The following is a 24,824-nucleotide window of genomic DNA, read 5'->3' as shown; positions in this document are numbered from 1 at the left end:
GCGGTCAGGGATCCACTTGAGGAGGCAGTCTGTCCATTCTCAGATCTCAAGCGGCATGCTGGGAGAACCACTACTGTCTTCCAAGCTGTCAGACAGGGACATTTAAGTCTGTAGAGGTTTCTGCTGCCTTTTGTTGGGCTATGCCCTGCCCCCAGAGGTGGAGTCTATAGAGGCAGGCAGGCCTCCTTGAGCTGCGGTAGGCTCCACCCAGTTTGAGCTTCCCAGCCGCTTTGTTTACCTACTCAAGCCTCAGCAATGGCGGGTGCCCCTCCCCTAGCCTCGCTGCCACCTTGCAGTTTTATCTCAGACTGCTGTGCTAGCAATAACGGGGCTCCGTGGGTGTAGGACCCTCCGAGCCAGGCACGGGATATAATCTCCTGGTGTGATGTTTGCTAAGACCATTGGAAAAGCGCAGCATTAGGGTGGGAGAGTGACCCGATTTTCCAGGTGCCATCTGTCACCCCTTTCCTTGACTAGGAAAGGGAATTCCCTGACCCCTTGCACTTCCCAGGTGAGGCGATGCCTCGCCTTGCTTTGGCTCACGCTCAGTGCGCTGCCCCCACTGTCCTGCACCCACTGTCCGACAATCCCCAGTGAGATGAACCCGGTACCACAGTTTGAAATGCAGAAATCGTTTGTCTTCTGCGTCACTCACGCTGGGAGCTGTAGACTGGAGCTGTTCCTATTTGGCTATCTTGGCTCCCCAACAATAGATTTTAAATTAATATCAATTTAATATCAATGTCATACAAAAACTACTCTTTTACAGCTCCATCTCCTACTATATATTATTGTTGTCATAGATTATGTCTTTGTGTATTGTGTGTCCATTAATATGCACTTATGATTCTTTTATGCATTTGTCTTTTAAGTCCTTTAGAAGAATAAAAAGTGGAGTTACAGACCAAAATTACAATAACCCTGGTTTTTATATTTGTCCATGTATTTACCTTTACCAGAGGACTTTGTATTTCCATGAGGCTCCAAGTTACTGTCTAGTGTCCTTTCATTTCATACCCTTTAGCATTTCTTGTAGGGTAGGTTTAGTGGTAATGAACTCTCAGCTTTTGTTGATCTGAGAATATCTTAATTTGTCCCTCATTTTTATTTTTTTAAATTTACTTTAAGTTCTGGGATACAAGTGCAGAATGTGTAGGTTTGTTACATAGGTATACATGTGCCATAGTGGTTTGCTGCACATATCAACCTGTCGTCTAGGTTTTAAGCCCCGCATGCATTAGCTATTTGTTCTAATGCTCTCCTTCGTCTCACCCCCCACCCCCCACCCCCCAACTGGCCCCAGTGTGTGTTGATCCTCTCCCTGTGTCCATGTGTTCTCACTATTCAACTCCCACTTACGAGTGAGAACATGTGGTGTTTGGTTTTCTGTTCCTGTGTTAGTTTGCTGTGGATGATGGCTTCAAGCTTCATCCATATCCCTGCAAAGGACACGATCTCATTCCTTTTTATGGCTGCGTAGTATTCCATGGTGTATATGTACCACATTTTCTGTATCCAGTCTATCATTGATGGGCATTTGGGTTGGTTCCATGTCTTTGCTATTGTAAATAGTGCTGCAATAAATATACAACATGTGTCTTTATAGTAGGATGATTTATATTCCTTTGGGTATATACCTAGTAATGGGACTGCTAGGTCAAATGGTATTTCTGGTTCTAGATCCTTGAGGAATCGCCACACTGTCTTTCACAATGGTCCAACTAATTTACATTCCCACCATCAGTGCAAAAGCATTCCTATTTCTCCACAGCCTCACCAGTATCTTATTGTTATTTGACTTTTTAATAATTCCCATTCTGACTTGTGTGAGATGGTATCTCATTATGGTTTTGATTTGCATTTCTCTAATGACCAGTGATGATGAGCTTTGTTTCATTGTTTGTTGGCCACATAAATGTCTTCTTTTGAGAAGTGTCTGTTCATATCCTTTGCCCACTTTTTGATGGGGGTATTTGTGTTTTTCTTGTACATTTCTTGTACATCTGTTTAAGTTCCTTGTAGATTCTGGATATTAGATGGGTAGATTGCAGAAATTTTCTCCTATTCTGTAGGTTGCCTGTTCACTCTGATGATAGTTTCTTTTGCTGTGCAGAAGCTCTTTAGTTTAATTAGATCTCATTTGTCAATTTTGGCTTTTGGTGCAATTGCTTTTGGCATTTTTGTCATGAAATCTTTGCCCATGCCTGTGTCCTGAATGGTATTGCCTAGGTTTTCTTCTAGGGTTTTAATGGTTTGAGGTTTTACATTTAAGTCTTTAATCCATCTTGAGTTAATTTTTGTATAAGGTGTAAGGAAGGGTCCAGTTTCAGTTTTCTGAATATGGCTAGCCAGTTTTCCCAGCACCATTTATTAAATAGGGAATCCTTTCCCCATTGCTTGTTTTTGTACAGTTTGTTGAAGAGCACATAGTCGTAGATGTGTAGTGTTATTTCTGAGGTCTCTATTCTGTTCCATTGGTCTGTATGCCTATTTCAGTACCAGCACCATGCTGTTTTGGTTACTGTAGCCTTGTAGTATAGTTTGAAGTCAGGTAGCATGATGCCTCCAGCTTTGTTCTTTTTGCTTAGGATTGTCTTGGCTATATAGGATCTTTTTTGGTTCCATATGAAATTTAAAGTAGTTTTTTCTAATTCTGTGAAGAATGTCAAAGGTAGTTTGATGGGAATAATATTGAATATATAAATTACTTTGGGCAGTGTGGCCATTTTCATGATATTGATTCTTTCTATCTATGAGGATGGAATGTTTTAACATTTGTTTGTGTCCTCTTACTTCCTTGAGCAGTGGTTTGTAGTTCTCTTTGAAGAAGTCCTTCACATCCCTTGTTAGCTGTATTCCTAGGCATTTTATTCTCTTTGTAGCAATTGTGAATGGGAGTTCATTTGTGATTTGTCTGCTTGTCTGTTGTTGGTGTATAGGAATGTTTGTGATTTTTGCACATTGATTTTGTATCCTGAGACTTTGCTGCAGTTGCTTATCAGCTTAAGAAGTTTTTGGACTGAGATGATGAGGTTTTCTAAATATAGAATCATGTTGTCTTCGGTTGAATCCCTGAATAGACCAATAACAAGTTCTGAAATTGAGGAATTAATAGCCTACCAACCGAAAAAAGCCCAGGACCAGACAGATTCACAGCCAAATTCTACCAGAGATACAGAGAGCATCTGGTACCATTCCTTCTGAAACTATTCCTAACAATTGAAAAGAAGGGACTCCTCCTTAACTCATTTTATGAGGCCAGCATCATCCTGATACCAAAACTTGGCAGAGACACAACAAAAAAAGAAAACTTCAGGTCAATATCCCTGATGAACATCAATGCAAACATTTTCAATAAGATACTGGCAAACCGAATCCAGCAGCACATCAAAAAGCTTATCCACCACGATCAAGTTGGCTTCATCCCTAGGATGCAAGGGTGGTTCAACATATGCAAATCAGTAAACATAATCCATCACATAAACAGAACCAATGACAAAAACCACATGATCATCTCAATAGATGCAGAAAAGGCCTTTGATAAAATTCAACATCCCTTTGTGTTAAAAACTCTCAATAAACTATGTCTTGATGTAACATATCTCAAAATAATAAGAACTATTTATGACAGACCCACAGCCAAAATCATACTGAATGGGCAAAAGCTGGAAGCATTCCCTTTGAAAACCAGCACAAGACAAGGATACCCTTTCTCACCACTCCTATTCAACATAGTGTTGGAAGTTGTGGCCAGGGCAATCAGGCAAGAGAAAGAAATAAAGAGTATTCAAATAGGAATAGAGGATGTCAAATTGTCTCATTTTTAGTTCAAGTTTTGGAACATACAGAATTCTTGGCTGACAGGTTGTTTTTGTTTGTTTTATTTTTCCCTTTCAGTAGTTTAAATAAATCCTCACATTGCCTTTGGGCTGCTGGGTTTCTGCTGAACAATGTGCTGATAATCTTACTGGATATCTTTTGTATATGATGGTTCACTTCTCTCAGTACTTAAAAGATTCGGTCTTTTGACAGTTTGAATATGTCTTGGTGTGGGTCTCTTTAGTTTTATCCTACTTTGAGTTGTTAAATTTCTCGGATTTGTCAATTTATGTATTTTCTCAAAGTTGAGACATTTTCTGCTATTATTCCTTCAAATAATATCTTCCTCTTTCTCTCTTCTCCTTCTGGAATTCTCATAACATGTATATTTGTTCCCTTGCTTGTGCCCCATAAGCCTCTTAGGCTCTGTTCACTTTTCTTCATTCTTTTTTCTTTCTACCTCTCAGATTCAGTAGTTTTAAATGACTTGTCTTTAGATTTTCTTATTCTTTCTTTTACCTGTTTGAGTTTGCTGTTGAGCTCCTGTAATATATTTTTGAAAATATAGTAGCATTTTTCATTCAGTTGTGTTTTTCAGCTCTAGAATTTCTGTTTGGTTCCATTTTATAATTTCTGTCTCTTTGCTATTATTCTCATTTTGTTTTTAAATCATTTTCCTGATTTTCTTTAGTACTTAGTCCATTTTTCCTCTAGCTCTTTAAGCATATTTAAGACTCATGTGGTGAAATCTTTGTCTAGTATATCCAGTGCCTATGTTTCTTCAGGGATAGTTTCCACTGCTTTATTTTCTTCTTTTCTGTAAGCCATGTTTTCCTGTTTTGTCTTTTGTATGTCATGTGCTTTTTTAAAATGGAAAATTAGGCATTTGAAAAAAAAATAACCACTTCCTCCTGTCTTTATAGAGTGGCTTTGTGTTGGGGAGGACCTTTGGGATCAGCTGAGCTTTATTAACAAGCTGAGCTTTGGGATAGCTCACTGTGAAGGCTTAAGGCCTTGCTAGGCCCTTTTCTGGGTATGTGTCTTATGTGGGCCTGTGTGTATGCTTTTCAATTCCCAGTATAGATGGTGGCTTTTAATTTTCTTAATTTCCCCAATACTCTCACCTTGGCTGCTGGACCTTATGTATTCTATTGTATTCCTCTGCCTGCAGTCTGTTGCCCTAGGTGTCTGTGGGTCTGTATTCTTACAGTAGCTGTCACTGCTGCTTCCTGTTTCTTGTGCCTTTTCCTAGCCTGAGAGGCAAGCTGTGGTGGTTTTTGCCTTCTGAGCTTGGAGTTAGGCAATGCAGAGACCAGTCTTCAGGCAGTCCTCAGACAGGTTAAAATATTGCAAATTAGATCAGGTCTACTCCCTTCAGAGGGAGGGAATTGGAAGCTTTGGCCACTGCCTCCTCCAGCCCAAGGCTACACCAGGCTGGGAAGTAGGGGAAAAAAGAGTGAATAAAAATGAAATGAAATGACAGACATTTTGAATGTGGCTTCTTCAGTAGGCATTTGCTTAATGACTATAGAACTTTGTTTTCCAGCTCTTTTATAAAGTTAATGTAGCTAGTCTCTAGTTGTTTTTCTTTAATGTTTCTTTGGGTGAATGAGGGCCTGGAGCCTCCTGGTCTGCTATTTTGCTGATGTCACTGCTCCAGATAATATTCGTTTTTTTTCCTAGTTAATACAACAGTGATTTAACTCACAGGATTAGAAATATTTAGAGTTTTAGATGGGCATGGTGGTGCACACCTGTAGTCCCAGCTGCTTGGGAAGTTGAGTTGGGATGATCAGTTAAGCCCAAGAGTTCGAGGCTGTAGTGTGCCATGTTTGCACCTGTGAATAGCCATTGCACTCCAGCCTTGGCAATATAGCAAGACCCAGTCTCTAAAAAAAGAAATAAGAAAAGCTTAGCATTTAATTTCTTCAAGTACTTTGGAGAATGCAATAAGAATTGTCAATTTTATGGTAAAATTTATCATATGGAAGTTCTTACTGTGTTGATTTGGTTGCAGCACAACTTTTTATTTATGAAAAAGGAATTTACTCTTTGAAATGGTAAGATTTTGGGACCAACAGCATGAAATGGATATAATGGAAAATGTTCTTTTATTGCTGTTGGGTGCATTCTCTTGCACATTCTGTAATTTTGACATAGGCTACTGTGATTAGAAATTACATCATTTGTGTGATGGAAAAATATAGAGAACTAGAGGCAGTCTGAACTAAATTACTGCTCCATGAAACCAAAGGGGCCTGAGATGACTTAGACACCATCCTTCTTGAGGATGGGGAATGAATCAGTGATCAGCTGAGCCTTCTGGTGGTGTGATTCAGACATTATTTAGCTGGAGTTCTGAACCCAGGATCCATTAATGGAGTTAAACTTTCTTTTAAAATATATTCCAAAATCATTTTACAGAGATTTATTCTCATTCTCCTCAATGTGCAGTTTGGGCGGCACTGAGGGCAAGGGCTTGTGCTGTTAGATGAAGATAGATGTGCTGTGACCATTCATTGAGTCCTCTGGCAGCTTAGGGTGGACCTTGTGCCCCGGGGCTGTCTCCAGTGTCACCAACACCCATCTTCAAGAAGGTTCTGCTCTGGAACCTGTTGTCAACACAGAGGTTCCAATTTGATTTAATTGGATGCCTGAAAGGGAAATGAATGGAGAGAGGTGCTTGTTTCCACCCCATTTCTATGCCTGTTTGACATGTTGGTCATAAACAGGATTGATGGGCAGATTCAAGTTGTTGGACTATTACACTGTGGCAAAGATGCCTGGTACAGCATTGCAGAGGACCTTTCAGATGAGGCGCGTGCTCCTGCACTTTAGTCTATGTTGTTTTGTTTTTGTGATGTTTAATCAGATCTTACTAATTTTTTAAATCCAAGCTTGGAGTGAAACTTTGGCACCCTGACAGTGCTTATAACTTAGGAAACTTGAGGAATTGATGTATGTGGGGAAGTAGGAAGAGGCCAGTTTTAGCTTTCCATCTGGATAACTTGGTCAATTCCTGCTATGCTGTTGAACTACCAAGAGGATTAGGACCCTTTGCTCTTTGTCCCTTCTAAGGAGTTTCTATCATAAGCCAGTGGTAGAATTTGTCATATGAGGGAGTCAGTGGCTCATTCACATAAAGTAATGAAATATTTGGGTACATGCTGATAGCATTTAGTGTTTCCAGAAGGGCAAATGCCTAGTTATTATGACTTACTAAGACCTATGCTATCTGTCAATAATTCTTTTCTGTTATGCTGAAATCGCTTTGGTCACTACAAAAGTGACTTTTCATTTCCAAGAGTCTGTTTTTTTTTTTGAAAGGCAGTCTCACTCTGTTGCCCAGGCTGAAGTGCAGTGGTGCAATTACAGCTCACTGCAGCCTCAAGCTCCTGGGCTCAAGGGATCCTCCCACCTTAGCCTCCAGAGTAGCTGGGACCACATGCATGTGCCACCATGCCTGGCTAATTAAAAAAAAATTACAGAGAGAGAGTCTTGCTTTGTTGTCCAGTCTGGTCTTGAACTCCTGGCCTCAAGTGATCCTCCCACCCTGGCCTCCCGAAGTTCTAGGATTAAGGCATGAGCCTCCATGCTTGGCCTCCAAGAGTCTTAAGTTGGGTTTTCTAGAAGCAGAGCCTGAGATCGCAATCCAGTTGCAGTGAGTTATTGAGGCCATATTAATAGGAGCAGGGGATTGAGGAGTGTGGGATTGGGCAGTGGAGGGAGGAGCGTAAGCAAGTGAGCGGGCTCAGCCAGGGTCGTGCTTCAGCACAATCCCATGAGGCCTCCAGAGCATGAATTGCTCTATTGATTTGGTCCCACTTTGAGAAATACCCAGTATTAGGCACTGTTGGCTCCTGGCTGCCTGAGAGTGCTGGGGTCTGGGGCAGGCCACTGGGCATGACCTCTGTAGGGAGGAGGCTCCCATCCATCCAATGGGAATCTCCTTGGAAGGGTGGCTGTGAGCCTTTGGCAGCAGGCGCCCGCAGCTCTTGGGACAGGTGCACTGCCACCACACCAAGTGTGCAAAGGACCCGGGTAAATGCATTGCTTAAAGCTAGTGTAGCTTATTTGAGAAAAACAACTCTTATTACTTATTTTTAGTATCTATTTTATTGCATCATAAGTCAGATTTAGAAGATGTAGCACTGTAGAAAGATGAAAAAGTAGGACAGAACTTTTATTTGAAATTTAAAAGATTTTCCCATCTAATTAAAAGTTTTACCTTTTTATTGTAGAATAAAATACAGGTACAGAAAAGATAAGAAGCAAATACATAGTTTAGTGAATTATTTTAGACAGTTTCCCCTGGAACCACCACTCAAGTCAGGAGCTAGAAATTTGCCGCCCCCAGGAATCCCCTCTGTGTGCTGGCCCTTTCCCGTCACACCATCTTCCTCCCTCCAGGAGCACCACATCTTGACCTTTATAATAATGACTTTCTAACATTTCTTTATGGCTTTATCATCCAAATTTGAGCTATAGTTTAATCTTCTCTAATTAGAACACTTGAAATGTCTTTTAGGTCAGGCGCATTGGCTCACGCCTGTAATCCCAGCACTTTGGAAGGCCGAGGTGGAGGGATCACGTGAGGTCAGGAGGTCAAGACCAGCCTGGCCAACATCGTGAAATCTTGTCTGTACTAAAAATACAAAAATTAGCCGGGTGTGGTGGTGCGTGCCTGTAATCCCAGCTACTTGGGAGGCCGAGGCAGGAGAATGGCGTGAACCCAGGAGGTGGAGGTTGCAGTGAGCTGAGGCTGTGCCACTGCACTCCAGCCTGGTTGACAGAGCGAGACTGCATCTCAAAACAAAAAAACAAACAGAAAAACAAAAACAACAACAACAAAACACTTGTTATATCTTTTAAGTTTCCATTTTAACAGGCAGGCTCTCTACTTCCTTCTTTTCCTTAAAGTTTAATTAATTAATTAATTAGAGATGAAGTCTTGCTCTGTTGTGCAGGCTGGACTCCTGGGCTTAAGTGATCCTTCTGCCTTATTCTCCTAGAGTGTTGGGATTACAGGCATGAGGCCCCACACCCAGTTTGCTTGAAATTTATTTGTTGTAATGGATGGTTGGATGCAGGAAAAAAAAAAGGAAGTTTATTTGTTAAAGACGCTGGACCTGTTGGCCTCTAGAGGTTCCTTCACCCTGGATTTTGCTGACTGCAGACTTGTGGTATAATTCAACATGTTTGTTTATCCTCTGTATTTCCTATATCTTGGTAGCTGTATTAGGAAGCTTGATCAGAATTTGGTCTTCTTTGGCAAGTGTAGAAGAAGTGGTATATTTTTTCATCAGGAGATATGTGTGCCTGTCCATATTTCTTTTAATATTGTCTTCCTAGTTGCATTAGTTCATTGGGGGGTTAGAAGATGGGCATCCTGCAGTTCTGTTATTTTGTTTTTACTTATTGGCTGGAACATTTTTGTAAGGACATGCTTCCCTTCATCTACCATTTGGTTACCCATGGTATATGGCTCATATAAATGGTTGATGTTCCTTTTAGTTACCAAGTTTCCCAGTCATCCTTGAGAGATGACTGCTTTTTTACACATAATTATGAACTCATGGATTTTAACATAGTTGATGTTTCAATCCATCACAATTATTATTATTACTGAAGTTCAAACTATCCTATCCCTGACCAGTGAAACCCTTTTCTGGTTGTTTCCTGAGTCCTTTTGACGTGGCCCTAGTCTTCTTTGATGGCTTCTTTGCTATTGGGTATGACAAGATCATACCCAATCCACACTTATCTTGTATATTTTTTGCACCAGACCTGGAATCAGCCATTTGTTTCAAGAAGCTCTAGTTTTTTATAATGATAAGTTGCATTTCAAGAGCATGGTCTGTATACTAGGGATATTCACTGACATGAGGTTATTGTTTTTAGGACTTTTTAGTGGACAGAGCCAGGGATGTATGTGTGTGTGTATTTATATCTATGCATCTATTTATCTATATATCTGTTTATCGATATAGATATCTAGATTATATTTATCTAGATTATTTTATATATAGAGAGAGATTATATAAGTTTTCACAAGATAAAAGATTTTGTGAATGCCTGTTGATATATCCAATTCAAACAGAAGATTATTAAGTTTTTCTATATTACATTTATCTCCTTCCACCTACACTGAGAATGCTAATTTTCAAGGACATGGGGGATGATGGTTAGAATATTTTATTATTACTCATTTGATTTATCCCTAAAATATGATAAATAAAATTTATCCTATTTATCCCTAAAATGTGATAAATCAAATGTACAGAGTTAGACGAAAACTACTAATTCTACCATCACCAATTGTGGTGACTGGAAACAGTTTGTTGCAGAGGAAAAGCAATTCTAACCCTGCTCTTTTTGAAGTTTTTCTGTAATTGATTCTTAGAAAGTTGGCTTACCATATTTCCAGCTGGAAATAATTCATCCATATTATTAAAAATCATAATTCAGAAAGATACTGGGTGGCTAGAAAAATCAGTTAACACAAATATGATGAAATTTAACAAAGGTGAAAATTTTCATTCTGAAACTCCATTATGTAATTTTAGGATGGGAAAGTGAAAAGAACTCTGGATGGAGAAAAGAATAGTAGTAAACCAAAACACAACAAAACCCAAGACTGTGATGTACACCAGTAATATCAGGCGGCTGAAAACCAACAGAATCCCACCCCTGGCTTTTCAGGCTGTGTTCCTAGGAGCTTGGTGTTTTCATCAGTGCACGTGATTACTCCATGGAATCCCAAAATTGTCATTCCAACCTGTGCTCAGCCTCAGGCTTTGTGCACAAGGACAGGCATTGACACACTATAGGTGGCTCTGAGGCAGGGACTCCAGGGAGCCAAGAATCTGGACATTGTGTCACACGAGAAGCAGCTGAGGAGTTGAGGGATGGAGAGGACTCCATGGTTGTAAGAGACCCTCAAGTAAATGGAGTAGCCTTTCTGTGGAGGAAGGGAGTGGGGTCTTGGCATAGCTTGAAATGATCAGTCTGGGGCCTGTGGGTGCAAGGTACAGGGAAGTGAAACCTCAAGCCGTGGTCAGAAGGTGGTTTCTAACAGCAGGACTTGCCCAACAGTGGAATGGGCTGCTTGTCACATGATGTGCTTCCGTGCCTTTACCATTGTTTAAGACAACTTGGAAAAAAAAAAAAGCCATATTCTTACCTGCTAACTCCAATACTCTGCTGTTCCATTTGCTATGTAATATTAGTAAGGAAGGGATTTAATTTTTTAATTGCAGATGAGACATGATTGTGAGCTCATTTTAGGGAACTTAATTTCCTGGGAGTTGTCTCTCATGGATGCCTAGTTAGGAGGCACTGCCAGTTGGATTTGGTCTTATCATCACAGAGATGATGAATGATTTGAACGTTGGTGGTGATCAGAAAGATTGCCCCTAAGAATCCAGCTTTCTGGTGACATCTAGATTGAGCACTTCTTGATACAGGCCAACCGCAGCATTGCAGAGGGTTCTGATGTCTCCAACCTGCTTTGCCCTCAGATGACGCTGTTCTTGGCTTATGTGTTTCAAAGATTCCCTTCCAGCCAACAGGCATGGCTAAGGCACAATTGGAAATTGATTAGCTTTGTTTCTAGCAATCTTTGGCTTTTGAAATCAATGTGACTGAGGTGTTTTCAACTTCAGATGGAGCACAGAGACTGTGAGCTGTAGGTGGGCCACAGAATGGAAAGATGAGAAACTTCAAGCTGTGGCAAACCTTGGAGAACAGTGTGTCTCCTGAGCGAGGGGCAGGCTTGGCCACATGGAATCTCCACCAAGCTGGCCTTGCTTGGGACCCGGGCTTCTGACCTTCCTGCAGGTCATTTTCTCTCATCATTGGAGGGAAAAAACATCACATCTCGGAGCCACTTTGGAAACAGGTTTATTTTAGTTTCAGACCAATAATAAAATATCCTGTAGAGATTCCCTTCTCAGAAAAGTGCTGTTTGCCCTCAGGGAGGTTGTAGTCAAACTGGGAGTGCAGCGAGATGAATCCAAGTGAGGAGATGTGTGGTATTACAGCGCAGCCAGCGAGGATAAAGCAGCGCTCACCTGCCATGATCCTGGCTAGTTTTCACTCTCAGTGCTGTTGTGCATTTTGCCTGGTGACACCTTCTGCCCCATTACAGATATCAACACTAAAAAAAGTATGACAAAAGATTCCTGGATTTTTAGGTCAATGGAATTTCCAGGTCATCAATAATAACCATGGATAGTCTTGAAAAGAGCATAAGTAGACATGATCTGGATTTTCCAATTTCTGCCTTCAAACGTACTGGCCATTTACATTTATTTGAAAAGATAAGTTGATGTAAGAGAAAATCTCTGGTATCATTTTTCAAAAGGCAGGCAAGGCCACTGAGATGCAGGGCAATTGGCCACCCTCTTAAACAAGGCTTCTCCCTGGTGTGGAAACTGAGTGAGGGAGAGGCATGGTATGTACCACTTTGACGCTATGCAAGTAAGAGGTGACATGAAGATGAAAATTCCTGGACCCTGGGAGAATTTCTGGTATTTTTCTGTCCCTTTTCTCCCCACTGATTTCTTTTTTCTCCAGAGGAGGAGGCAGATGAGTGGGAACTGAGTATAAAAACTCCACCACACTTTACATTCAGAATTCAGAATGGTCTTTAAGGTTTGCACCAAATATTTGGGTATTGCATGTGCATTGTGATGTCAGCTTGTTGTGGGAGGGAATGGGGTCAGTAGCACATGTGACATCTGTGCAGAGCCCGTCACTCATCAGGAAGACCGTCAGCAGGGGTCCCCTCCCGTTTTGACTCAAAATACACTTCTACAAGCTCCGCCTCCTGGGTTCACGCCATTCTCCCATCTTAGCCTCCCGAGTAGCTGGGACTACAGGCGCCCACACTCGGCTAATTTTTTGTTTTTGTATTTGTAGTGGAGATGGGGTTTCACCTTGTTAGCCAGGATGGTCTCAATCTCCTGACCTCGTGATCCACCCACCTTGTCTCCTGTCATTTTAACATACATAATATACCAACATTTCTGGTGGTGATTTCTAGTAAGGGATGTTGGGTTGGAAGAAGGGTATATATCTTTCCTTATACTATAAGCATTCTGAGTACTTCTTGTTGCACCTCGCTTTGTTTGGTGGTTCCAGGACCTCAGTACAGTTCTCCAGATGGGATAGCCAATTTCACCATGGCCTTAAGCCAGATTTCTGTTGTCCCATCTGCTGGAAGATGAGGATGTTCTCTTCCTGGGCCTCTTCATGCTAGTTCTTTCATTGGCAGGAGTGCGTGTTGTCTTGTAGGGGTTCTGGATGACATCACTGCTGCCCACACCCATGCAGGTGTTAGGGCTGGAGGTGAGGCCATGCTGACAGCTGAGAAGGGACAGTTGTAACAGTTTGTAGGATGAGAAATAATGAGTTGCATGTTTTCCATGAGGGGCCTCTCCATCCTAGCATGATGTCAGCTGCATTCTTGGTAGGGTCTGCCCCCAGCCAGCCAGAGCAGGCTCATGGTAGAGCGACACATGACTGCTTGGATCTGTTTGCAATGGGGTTTGACACAGAAGGCAAGTCTTGACTGCATGAAGGTTTAATAGGAGCGTACTTGACATAGGAGGCGAGTTTTGACTGTATGAAGGTTTGATAGGAGCGTACACTTGTGATTGTCACCCATCGAGGTCTGTGGGCAAAGGCACACATTTGGAAGGTAACACAAGCAGAGGCGTCAGCGAGAGGAGAGAGGCCGTCTTTTAGATTTGTCATTGTGCCTTTGTCTCATACACTGACTGTTCTGTTGAAGCTGGTTGTGGGTTGTACGAGTTTGTGTAGGACCGTTGGATGGCTATTCTAGTCTGATAGTCTGTCAGTGTGGACTGAAACCTCTCTCAGTTTATCAGCATGGGAGTGAAATTCGTGCTTTCATATGATTGTGCCAGCTGACTGTTCCGGTGACCTTATCATTCAGTCTTTTGCAGTCCAAATAGACCTTGTAAATGGAGTTTTGGAATATGTCTCTACACGCCGTAGATGGAGGGAACTCACAGAGGAGACCAAGGTATGATGTGCAGCAGCCATTTAGGAGTCAGAGCCCACTAGGGGCGGTCGGATTCCAAAACCTCCGTGCCAGCAGGGCAGCCAGACGGCCTTCAGATTGCAGTCTCCAGGCTTTAGCTATGCATCTAGACATTTCTAGCTGGACCTTAATAGAAATATGAACACATCTTAGAAGGCAAATTGAATAAAACAAGTGGAAAATTTAAAAGGTAAATGTAGCAGAAAACAGTGTGATAGATTAATGGTATGGAAACCAATTTAATAGAAATGAGAAGGGGAAGACAAAGATGATAAATGTTAAGTTATTCTTGAGTAAGAGTTAGTCTTTGGGTTGTGGGCAGGAAGGATCCTTCTGACTCTACGAAAATTACCCAAGAGGGAAGTGGATTGCTGGATATGAGCTTGTTGGGTACTTTTCTGCCTATAGAGAAGAGCTAAATTAGAAAACTGTTTTTTTTTCTTTGCTTGAGATATGAGAGCCCAACTCACCTTTGGGGAAAAATGGAACATATTTCTAACCACTCTGTGCTCTGTCGTTAGTTATCAGGTTAGTCATAAAAATGCCAACCGGCAGCAAAGGCTGGAGAACACTAAGAATGGAGAAGGGGGTGCCGGGTGTGGTGGCTCAAGCCTGTAATCCCAGCACGGCAGCAAAGGCTGGAGAACACTAAGAATGGAGAAGGGGGACCAGGCGTGGTGGCTCACGCCTGTAATCCCAGCACTTTGGGAAGCAGAGGCGGGCGGATCACGAGGTCAGCAGATTGAGACCATCCTGGCTACCACGGTGAAACCCTGTCTCTGCTAAAAATACAAAAAAATTAGCCAGGCGTGGTGGTGGGTGCCTGTAGTCCCAGCTACGTGGGAGGCTGAGGCAGGAGAATGGCGTGAACCTGGGAAATGGAGCTTGCAGTGAGCCGAGATCGCGCCACTGCACTCCAACCTGGGCGACAGAGCAAGACTCCGTCTCAAAAAAAAAAAAAAAAAAAAAAAAAAAAAGAATGGAGAAGGAGGTGGTTAGGTGGGCAGGCTTCATGTTGTTTCCCTTAACGAAGGTCTTCAGGCTGCGCCGGGGAAAGGGAGAGTGGAAATTCAAACAGATTTCTCAAGTGTGCAAGGGTGTGTTTTAATTATTCCAGTGCCAAAAAGAGCTTTGTCTAAACAAAGCCAAACCTGTTATGCATCGTGTCAGAGGAGCCTAGGAGTCAGCTTTGAGGACAGTTTTGCATTTTTAACTATCACATTGTCTTTGGATTGGTGTTGGCTTATGACCTTGGCTTTCAGGGACTGTTTTGACAGCTGACAATGATGATGCTAGTTCTCATTTCCATGATAAAATATGTAGTGTCAGGAGGAGTAATGTAATAAAAATTAAAATAAAATAAATATTGGTTGTGGTCTCACAGATAGCTTGAGTCTTTATAATTATAATCAGTCTCATTTTTAAAGATGTGAAACATTTTAATTGGCAAATTAACAGCACTAGAGTACTCTTTTGGTGGAACTGTAATGCAGCACCACGCTTGGCTTTTTCAGTGCTTGTCAGGTTCAAAAGTCTCTAAATAATGCCATGTACTATGCTTGTTTCTTGTGGCATCTCTGCTAGACCTGATCTTGTGAGCAGGCTTTAAAGTAGTAAACATAAATTTTAAAAGTTTGGTCTGAAGTATACTGAGGTCATAGAAATGTTCTGTTCTAAAGAATAAGTATAATTAGCATAAAACAAGTTTTAATATATATTAAGTGAAAATATCATATCATAGTATCTGTAACATGATACCGTTTTTGGCAAAAGATATATATGCAGAATCATCTGCTCTGAAGGAGACATGCCAAGCTACTAACATTGGTTAACTTTGGTCATGGGGTTATGAGTATTAATGTTTTAATTTACTTATCTGTATTTTCCATTTTTTTTCCACAGTGAACATCGTTGCCGTTATTCCTTTTTAAGAAAAATGTTCTATAATGACATGTATTATTTGATTTTTTTTTTAAAGAGACAAGGTCTTGCTCTGTCACCCAGGCTGAAGTGCCGTGGTGTGGTCATAGCTCACTGCATCCTCAAACTCCTGGGCTCAAGCGATCCTCCTGCCTCAGCCTCCCGAGTAGCTGGGACTAACAGCATGTGCCACCACACCTGGCTTATTTCTTAAAAATTTTTTTGTGAAGACAGGATCTCACTATGTTGTCTAGGCTGGTCTTGAACTCCTGTCCTTAAGCGATCCTCCCACTTCAGCCTCTTAAATAGCTGGGATTACAGGTGCGAGCTGCCACACCCAGCTCTATTATTTGATTTTTTTGTGTGTGGAGGGGCCATGTCATGCAAGTAGCAAATAAATTTGAAAATCCTCAGTGGACGCACTTTGTTCTGTATTTCCTGCATACCTGAGGCTGGCGATGCTGTGAGTGGTATTATACTCATGTGTGCAGAAGTCTTTCAGTATTCCTCATGGAGGAAAGGAAGCAGCCAGCCTAAGCAGGCAGGAAAGGTTCAGCTCAGCGCTCAGTGCAGTTCCACTCGTGTGTTTGCAGTGTGCAAAGTGTGATGGGGGCAAAGAGCACAGGATAGTGTCCTTGTCTGTAAGCAACTTACAGGCTAGTTAGGGAGACAAGACACACCCTGAAAGCAGCTAGTGAGCGATGCAGGTGCTGCTGAGTTGTGCAGTACAAGTAACTAAAGAAGCTGCTCAGGCCGTGATGCAGACAGTGGGAGTGATGGAGGGAGACAGGGAAAGGCGAACGTAGCTAGGAGTCATTGGAAATGCGTTTGCATTGCTTTGTTTATTCTTTCCCCTGGAGAGAAGGAGCAGATGCCTGTCCTTGGAAGGAGCTCCTGTATGGCTACACTGTCCGTGCTTCCAGCATTAATCTTTTGCTTTTTACCTTGAGAGCTGGTTCCATGAGAGTCTCTAAAATAGAAAGCTCCGTTAACTAAGTCTGGGTGCTGTCTTCTCGCAGAGATGCTGGGAAAACTTGGCTTCCCTCATGTGTATTCATTAATGCCACCTGAGGATGAACCAAGACAGCTGAGTCTAGCACAAAGTCAGGCTGTTGTGGAAGTGATAATTGTCAATATTTGTAGTGCGCTGTGAGAGTGGTGAAATCCGTTATAAAGAACGTTCTCCACCTTTTGTGCGTAAGAAAAATGGATAGTGTCACTTAGAAGACAGCCTGTGCATGTGAATCCCCTCCATGACGGTGTCCTTTTCTGCCAACACAGTTCTCACACAGCATCTTGCTGTGGGGAAATGTCCTAAGGCTAAATTGACCTGATGCTGAAATGTACTTCCTGTAAAAGCCCATTCGAAGGATGTGATTTCATTCAAGGCACTGCCTGTCTCAAAGTCACCAGGATTCCCTAGCCGAGTTTTATGTATTATTTATTTTGACCACAAGGATACACTGATTATTTGACTGATTGATTGATTTGAAACAGAGTCTCACCCTGTTGCCCAGGCTGGAGTGCAATGGCACGATCTTGGCTCACTGCAACCTCCGCCTCCCAGGTTCAAGTGATTCTCCTGCCTCAGCCTCCTGAGTAGCTGGGATTACAGGCGCCCGTCATCACATCTGGCTAATTTTTTGTATCTTTAGTAGAGACGGGGTTTCACCATGTTGGCCAGGCTGGTCTCCAACTCCTGACCTCATGATCCGCCCATCTCGGCCTCCCAAAGTGCTGGGATTACAGCGTGAGCCAGCACGCCCGGCCCTTATTTTATTTTTTTAAAGAGACAGGGTCTCATTGTTTAGCCCAGGCTGGAGGGCAGTGGCACAATCATACCTCACTGCAGACTCGACCTCCTGGGCTCAAATGATCCTGCTGCCTTGGCCTCCCAAAGCCCTGGGATTACAAGTGTGAGCCACCACGCCTTGTCCGATTATTTGAAATTCAAAGTAAATGTCTGTGTCTGTAAATCCTGAGCTCACAGGAAATTATGTGTTGATCTCACAATGAATGAGTATTCAGGAAGAGACCCTGGTTGCTTCTCAGCAGGTAGAGAGGATAATCCCGGGCATGGTTTCCTCCTGGTATTGTTTCCCCAAAGACCACTAACAGGATGACTCTCAGGTTCTTCTCTCTGGAAGAACCAGGCTTGCCAGATGCTCAGCTAAATTTAAATACTGGATCTTTTGAAGATCAGTATTTCTTTGCCCTGAATTGATCACTGTGGGAGATATACTCTTGGAGATCAGGGTCTGGAATGTATTGATTTGATACTGAAACTTCAACAGAAAAAAATCCTTCTGAATAAATATGAAGGTTGTTTCATCTTTATCATCTGGATTCTGTCTTTGGTCTGATCCCTCTCAAAATAAAAAACTTCAGAGCTTCTTGCTTCTAGTAGCAAGAATACTTGGGATTTAAGTCCTACTTTTAAGGTACAATTGGTGAATATTGGCCTTAGCTCCTGACCTCTGTCTGTAGATGGCCTCTGTGGGAATCTGGGTCCTGGCTAACCTTAAGGTTGGCATCAGAACCATTCATCAGGACGTGTCCTTGAGGTCACTGCTGCCCTCAGGGCTCTGAGGATGTAGCAAAGGTTAACCTGTACACAGTTACTGTTTCTGTGAAGTCATTCGGGGGTGGAGGGCGTTAGCGGCTGCAGTCACATCCAATGGCTGGGTTCTTCAGCACCCACCACGGGCCAGTGGCTTCTCTCCAGCACCGCAGTGATGGGTGCTGACGGCTCATGAGGCTGCCCTTTCAGTCTTGCGTGGTTCTTAATTATTAAAGAACAAAGACACATTGGCGTGTTTCTTGTCAGTGCGTTGAAGCCTGTCTTCCCATATTTCTTGCTCGCTGGTCCTCATTCTGATCCTTGTGGTCAAAATAAATAAATACATAAAACTAGGGAATCCTGGTGACTTCTGGACAGGCAGTGCTTTGAATGAAATCACATCCACCACATGGGCTTTTTACAGGAAGTACGTTTCAGCATCAGGTCAATTTACTCTTAGGACATTTGCCCACAGCGAGATGCAAACTGGGTGTCACACAGAACAGTCCTGTTGCTGTCCACAGGGAAGTCCTGTGGCTGTGGGAAGGAGGTTTTGCAATCCCCTCCAGCCCCACTCCGTTACAACCAGTGGAGGTGGAACTTGGAATCTTTGAAATAAACTCCTCAGATGATTTTGGTTCACACAGAGTCAGAACCGCTGTGGCAGCGTGAGGGAGTTTTGTCAGGTGGTGTGATTGGCAGGTGGGGCAGAGGGGCCTGGGAGATGAGGTCCCGCTGTGCAGAACACACGGGGACTGGCAGGCAGGAAAGGGGGCGACGGGGTCTCAGGCATTGAACTGCGTGGGGCACTCCATGGGGCAGAAAAGAGCCTGGCAGGTTTTGGAGGTGCACTGTACGCTCAGGAAGGATTCAGTGCACACCAGGCAGCTTCCGTCCAGGCGGAGAGCCAGGGCCCGGGTGCTGCAGCAAGGCGGCTGTGGCAGTGCCAAGCGAGTGGACAGAGGATCTGCAGGCCACTCAGTGGCTGAGAGGGTGGGCAAGCAGCTGCAGGGCCAGGTAGCCCCATCTGCTGTCAAGGGGTGTGCCGAGAGGGGACAGCCGGGCACGGGGGCACACGTTGTCAAGGGATATACCGAGAGGAGACAGCCGAGCCCGGGGGGCATGCACTGTCAAGGTGTTTGCTGAGAGGGGACAGCGGGGCGTGGGGGCACGTGCTTTCAAGGGATGTACTGAGAGAGAGGGGACAGTGGGGTGTGGGGGTGTGCTATCAAGGGGTATATCGAGAGGGGACAACTGGGCATGGGGGCGTGTGCCTGTGGTTACAGCTACTCATGAGGCTGAGGCAGGAGTTTTGCTTGAGCCTGAGAAGTCGAGGCTGCAGTGAGCCATGACGGCACCACTGCAGTCCTGCCCAGGTGACAGAGTGAGACCTGAGACCCTGTCTCATAAAATAGGGAACAGATGTGGGAGGGAGGGTCTGTTTTTGGCTTCTTAGACCTGGGTATATCTGGGGGCGGTGCAAGTGAGCCTTTCTAGGAGGCAGCTAGCAGATAAAGGTGTGGAGCCCAGGGGATGCTTCCTGCACCAGGCGACAGGTTTGGTGGCATTGGCGCACGGTTGGCGTGGAAGCCAAGTTTCTAGAGGGAGCCGACAAGAAGCTGAGTGTGGGACTTTGGGGGATGAGCTGAGGAGGAAGAAGGAACAAGAGAGGAAGAACAGAAGAGTCGGGGGCCCTGCAGAGAATGGGGGCCTGTGTGTCTGAAGAGCAGGCGTGGGCTCAGCACTGTGGGCATGTGAGGTGTGCACTGCCCCGGCCTGTCTCAGGGATGCCTGCTTTCTGTATAGGGAGCTGCAGTTATGCACAGCTTTGCCTACACCAGAACTTCATATTTAAAGTGAACACATACTAAAATCATAGGCATAAAGCAGCTTTCCCACCGAAAGCAACTCTGATTTTATCCATCCATTACTCTACCTGTCCATCTCCCCTGGGGGCGAGCCTGCTGTGTGTCGGATGCCCTTCCAGGCACTCACAGAGTGCCTCCTGCACCTGCGTCATTGAGATTTCTCCAGTCACTTTTATGTGGGTTTGGGGGACCAGGTTGTTTGGGAGCACCTTCAGTTTTGGAGGATGCTCATGGCCAAAGGCTCACCTGAACTTTGTGTAGGCTGTTTGATGACTAGCTTAATTTGCACTTCTCCTGAATTCCTTCTTCCATACACTTTGGCACTCTGATAGGTTTCAAGTCCCATCTTTGTTACCTGGGGACACTGGAGAGTGGAGAGGCCCAGGGCCATGGGGAAGGTGGCAGGAGCCCTGGCCTTCATGGACTCAGCAGTCCTGGCCTCAAGCGATTCTCCCGCCTTGGTCTCCCAAAGTGCTGGGATTACAGGTGTGAGCCACCATGCCAGGCCAAGCCATGATCTTTTTTGCCAGAGGCAGCTCAGTCATTGTCCATGTGTGTCAGCGGTGAGCTGGACGTCAGGCTATAGAAGGAATGTGGAAGCTGACTATGGGAACTGGCTATGGGAGGACCGTGTGCTTTTACCCCAGGCTGAGGCCGGCTCACAGGCAGGGGACATGGGAACTGATCATAGTGACCACTTACTCACCTTCTTAGGGTGATCTGGTCATTTTTCAGTTAGTAAGTGTTGATAGAGCACCTGTATTTGGTGCTGGAGGTGTAGGAATGAAATGCATTTTCTGCCCTCTAGGAGCTGTCCAGCCTGGTGGAGACAGAAAAGGGAAAAATATGCGCAGGTGTCAGGCGCTCTGTAAGAGGGCATGCGTGTGGGGAGCCTGGGGGCCTGTTGGCCTCAGTGGGCTGTTGGGTGGGCGGCCATGGTCTTGGTGAGAAAGTTGCTGGCAGGGGCACTGTGGGCGTCTGCTGGTGTACTCAGGATGGCCAGAGCATGGCACGGGGTCTCCAGTTGGGGTGGAGGGAGATGAGAGTGGAAGGGAGGCAGTGTTCAGACTGTGAGAAGCCACAGGTGCCCGGGAGTGTACACTGCATCTGAAGTGCACTGGGGAGCCTTTGAAGAGTTCTAAGCAGAGAAGCGATCTGAGCAGATGTGTGTTTTGAGAGCCGCCCCTGCACTGCAGCACCTTGGATAAATGCTCTGATTCCCTCTGAGTAAATATTGAGAGTGAACTTCATGCTCTTTAGATAAATATCCTTTCCTCAGTGTCTTTTCTTCTGATGCCAGGCGTCTGGTAATAAACGCCACGTGGGCTTACGCACACAGATGCCTCCTCCCATGCCTTCTGTTTCCTCTCAAATCAGAGGCAACTGGAAGGGTAATTCAGCCCCTCCCTGCAGCCTGGCCACGCCTGCCACCCAGGAGCGAGCCGTGGCTTGGAACTGTGGGGGATTCTGGGGAGGTTTTGCGCTCTTGCCACTAGAATGCGTCTCTATTAGCATGGAATAGTCAATGCATGGACATTTTCAATCCTCAGCCAACGCACTAATTAAATTCCTGGTTGCAGGTGGCCTGCCACACAGGGAGCTGTGTCCATAGCAAAGTATTTTCCAGGAAGAAGTGGGTTTCATATCAGGACTGTGAGTCACAGTGCAAAATACATGCGCCAGCACACATTCATACACCACTGCACAGAAGTTTCTGGAGAAGAACTTGCCCTCACCTTCTGAGATGTATTTGTTCTTACTCCTGCATTTGCTTCATAGACCACTAATGGGTTGCAGTCCGAAGTTTGGAAAGCATTGTCTTGTAGGAACGTGGAGTCCAGGGTTCGGAGGTGGGGCTTGTGGTCTCTGCTGCTGTGCTGGATGGACACCGAGGGGAACAGGCTGAGGATGGACCTGTGGAACCACATCTTAAAGACATTATTTAAATCTAATTTTCAGTTTGCCTTTATTGATTTGAGCTGACTGTGTTGATGCCCCTAGTGACTCTGGTGGGTACCTGCTCTGTGTCAGGGACTTTACAGTGGCACCATATAGTTTAATAAGGAGATGGCACCCTTTCCGTTTCTTGCTCTGCGGAAGTGGCCCAGAGAAACCGCGGGAAATGCTCCATGGAGACTGTCATTTTCTGTGACATTGGGCCTTATGCTGCCTTTAGATGTAGGCAGTGTCTCTTTCATGGTTTTTTTGTTTGTTTGTTTGTTTGTTTTTGAGATGGATTCTTGCTTTGTCTCCTAGACTGGAGTGCAGTGGTGGCATCTTGGCTCACTGAAACCTCCGCCTCCTGGGTTCAAGCGATTCTCCTGCCTCAGCCTCTGGAGTAACTGGGACTACAGGCGCACACCACCACACCCAGCTAATTTTTATATTTTTAGTAGAGACGGGGTTTCACCATATTGACCAGACTGATCTCAAACTCCTGACCTCATGATCTCCCTGCTTCGGCCTCCCAAAGTGCTGGGTTTATAGGCATGAGCCACCACACCCGGCCCCCTTCATGTTTCTCAATCCCTACCTTTTCTCACTGGAAAACATTGCCAGAATTTTCAGACTAAGCTATGGCTCCTGGCGGACTCTGTTCTGAGAACCCGGGTGCCGGTGGGCGCATTGGTGGGAGGTTGAGGGAAGACTCTCCTTTCTGGCACAGGTGGCTGTGGGACTGCTGTGCTCCTCTCACACCCAGGCTCCAGGAGGAGCAGCCACACAGAAGCTGAGATGGGGGGCCAGGGCTGGGAAATGCTGTGGGTGTGGGCTGACTGCTGCCATCACCTCTAAGAATGGGGGGCTGCCCCAGGAAGCCCAGTGTTCCATGCCCTGCTGCTGCTGGAGCCCACCTCACAAATGTTATGCCCTTGCCGCCACGTTGCTGTGAACCGTTGTACTCCCTAGTGTAAACCCTGTGAGTGCACTGGTGCACTGTCCACTAGGGAGGCTGAGTACATCAGAACCCACAGTTGGCCGGGCGCAGTGGCTCAAACCTGTAATCCCAGCACTTTGGGAGGCCGAAGCGGGTGGATCACTTGAGGTCAGGAGACCAGCCTGGCCAACATGATGAAACCCCATCTCCCTTAAAAATACAAAAAAATTAGCCGGGCATGGTGGTGTATACCTGTAATCCCAGCAACTTGGGAGGCTGAGGCAGGAGAATCGCCTGAACCCGAGAGGCGGAGGTTGCAGTGAGCCGAGATCACACCACCACACTCCAGCCTGGGCAACAGAGTGAGACTCTGTCTCAAAAGAGAGAGAGAGAGAAAGAGAGAGAGAAAGAGAGAAAGAGAACCCACAGTCAAGGAACTGCTGAATTTAGGAACAAACATCTTTTTACTAATTCATGTCTTTATTTATGAAGGAAGTTTCATTATAGGATTCCTTAAATAGCGGGAGTTTCTGTATCACATTTAGAACAGCATTAGGTTTACCCTGCTTTTACTGTGCTCTGGACCCAGCCCTTGAGTGTCTAGAGACGCTCAAGCCATGGTTTCTACTTACATGGGACAGTGAGTTAAAGTTGATGATATTTAAGAGCAGTTTTAATTCCTGAATGCCATAATTCTGCTCAAATGTAAAAGGTTAGTTTACCATATATTTCATCACACTTGATCTGTTGTCGAATTCACCAAGCACTGCCGTGTGCCCTTGCCAGGCATGCCATCAGAAAGGCCGGTCCCTGCCCTCAGGAAGTGCTGGCAGCCACACCCCTGTGCACCTGTTCTTCGCAGGGCAGACCTGGAGGTTGTTCCTCTCTACCACAGTTGCCTTGGGGGTACACGTAAAGGTGGTGTAGTTTTTTTCCTGGTTAGCCGTACTTTTACCTACCTTTTGAGAGGAAGAGAGGATTTGCTCGTCAGCAGTATCTTTTGCTGAACACTAAGCTAAATTCTAAGGGAAAATGCAAATAAAAACACCTAGCCCTTGAACTATTAGAAGAAATGAAAGAGACAAGATGAATGCAAGAAAAATACAGAGAACAAAACAGCACACAACAAGCAATTATTTATGTTAATTGGTGGCAGCTGTACAGAGCTGGGATGGGCGTGCTGGGAATGCTAGGCCGTCTGGGTGTCCTGGAGGTTCCTCCAGGGTGACTGAGAAACTGAAATGAGGCCAGCTCTGCAGGGTTTTTCCCCTCCCTTCCCTGAAGCTGTGGAATGGAAGTTGAATAAGACATTTCACTGAAGATGAGGAGGGTATGGTCCGGTACTCAGCACTTCATGTTCATGCTCCATGTCCTGGGCAGGGCTTGTTTGTGTTAATAAAGTTTTATTGGCATGTAGCCACACCATGTGTTTGTGTGTTGTCTGTTGGGGCTGCGTCCCTGTCTTCTCGGCAGAGCAGAGGAGCAGGGGCCGAGGCGGCATGGCCTGTGCAGAACCGTTCACCATCTGGGCCTTTGTGGGAAGCTTGCTGTCTGGGCTCCAGTTGCGTCTTCATGTAAACTCAAAGTAAACACATGTACACAATAAATATCAACAACGGATTTTCTGGCTAGGGTCTCGCAGACTAACAGATTTCAGTGGAGCTGGGTGTAAGCACATCTCTGTATTTATTCCCAATTATTTTTATCATTTTT

At 44.7% G+C, this 24,824-nt stretch overlaps 1 protein-coding gene across 6 annotated transcripts in view; it reads left to right on the top strand.

The window, feature by feature from the left end:
* Positions 1-24,824, top strand: part of LDLRAD4 (low density lipoprotein receptor class A domain containing 4) — a 438,865-nt gene that overhangs the window by 133,654 nt on the left and 280,387 nt on the right. The window lies entirely within an intron of this gene.

Source organism: Pan paniscus, chromosome 17 (assembly GCF_029289425.2).
Source record: "Pan paniscus chromosome 17, NHGRI_mPanPan1-v2.0_pri, whole genome shotgun sequence".
Classification (NCBI taxonomy): domain Eukaryota; kingdom Metazoa; phylum Chordata; class Mammalia; order Primates; family Hominidae; genus Pan; species Pan paniscus.
This window is presented reverse-complemented; position numbering and strand designations above follow the sequence as displayed.